The sequence below is a fragment of the Octodon degus genome, unplaced genomic scaffold, assembly GCF_000260255.1.
Source record: "Octodon degus isolate 3935 unplaced genomic scaffold, OctDeg1.0 scaffold00319, whole genome shotgun sequence".
NCBI lineage: Eukaryota > Metazoa > Chordata > Mammalia > Rodentia > Octodontidae > Octodon > Octodon degus.
The window spans coordinates 563,645-565,612 of record NW_004524895.1 but is presented as its reverse complement, the minus strand read 5'-3'; positions in this window follow the sequence as shown (position 1 = coordinate 565,612).

The window sequence follows — 1,968 nt, the reverse complement described above, 5'->3', positions numbered from 1 at the left end:
CTTGCCTATATCTTGTAATATGAGAAACTACTTTGGCAGTAACAATACACAATTTACTAACCATTGTTACTCTCCTAAAATCTTGTTTTGAGATTTTGTAAAAAATAAATAAAGAAAATAAGATAAAGAAAAAAATTACAGTTCTGTAATGAAAGAGCAAAGGAGATACTTCATTTCATCCAAGTATATTTCCTGAAAATTTCAGCAGTTATACTCCACTGTAGAGTAACTGTTTAAGAAAGAATACAAAGCTGCCCCCCAAGGGGCCCATTTTGCATTTTAAGTTCACCAAGGTGAGAATGAGATAAATATGTGTGGAATACTATTCACTCAGAAAAACAATTTGTTTTCCAATAACCCACCAATGAATATATAAATATTGCCAGTGATAAAATGACACAGATTGAATAACTTTCAAGATTCTCTCAGACTTTAAAAGTAATTTACATGTTTGTTCTTTTTTATTATTTTTTATTTTTTTTACTTTAAAAAATTTTTATTTTAAAGAGAAAAAATAAAATTTCAAAACAAGATAATAAAAGGATAAAAATTAAAAAAATAAAATAAAATGTTGTTTTTTAAAAAAAAGAGTTAGGATTGCAGTTGTGTCCCCCACACCTGGCAATACATTTGTATTTATTAAATTTAAGGTTACTCACAAAGTTAACAACCCATATAGAATTTGGGTATTTTAGTCCATCTTTGCAATCTTTCCCTGTTGGATGTATTATTTAATACTATTGTTAGTGATATAGTTGGATTTATGTTTGCCATTTTACTTTTTGTTTTCTATACGTTTCATTTGTATTTTGTTCCTGTATTCCTCCTTTGCTGCTTCTCTGAATTAATTCAATTTTAAATGTATTTTAATATATTTATGATCTGTGTACTTTTAAAGTTTTTTCTTAGAGCCTATCTAGGGCTTACCACATATATCAGAATTATTTTCAGATTTATACTAACTTTTTGCCAGCAAAATATAGATGCTACTCTGATATAGCTACTGAATCTTATGACTATGAATACGAAAATCATTTCTTATATTAAAAAACATTTATGTCCTTACATTATCAAGTGAGAGAAACCAATCTGAAAAGACTCTGTACCGTACTATTCTAAGTACATGAAATTATTGAAAAGCTAAAACCATAGAAAAAAAGAAAACATCATTAGTTGCCAAGAGTTAGAAAGGAAGGGAGAATGAAAATGTGGAACACAGGAGATTTGGGGGCAGTGAAACTATTCTGTATGGTACTGTAACAGTGAATATATGTAAGTATGCATTTGTCAAAACTCTTCGAATGTACAACAGCAAGAGTCAATTCTAATGTAGGTTATGGACTTGGGTAATAATGATGAGTTAATGTAAGTCTATCAATCAAAACAAATGTATCCCTAAGGTGGATCATGTTGATAATGAGGAAGGCTTTAGAGGGAAGCAGACACTATATGGACACTATCTGTACTTTCCGTGCAGTTTTTATGTGAACCTGAAACTGTTCTAAATAAGGTTCATTAAAATTTTATAACAAGGACTGGGATGTATCTCAGTGGTAGAACACTTTCCCAGCAAACGTTAGGCCCCAGGTTCAATCTCCAGCACTGCAAAAATAACAAGTAACCATTTTTTGTACATCTCACAATTTTAAGAGGCATTATGTCTAAAGAGAAGTGGTTATACTTAATGTGATTTTAGATTCTTTCATTTTTGTAGAGGGTGCGACAATATGTCAACTTTACATTTAGCTAAGCATATTGGGTGGTCAACATCAAAATTCTGTTTTTCCAATTAAAGCTTACTTCTTGTCTAGAATCAAGTTAGGAATTATTGATTTTCCAAAAGCTTCTATCCTTGAGAAATAAACAGCTAGATTCACTGCCTGAGGGCCAAGGAGATGGTTCAGTAGAATAAGCGCTTGCATGGCAAATACAAGGGCCTGAATTCAATCCCTGGTTCTGCCAAAAAAA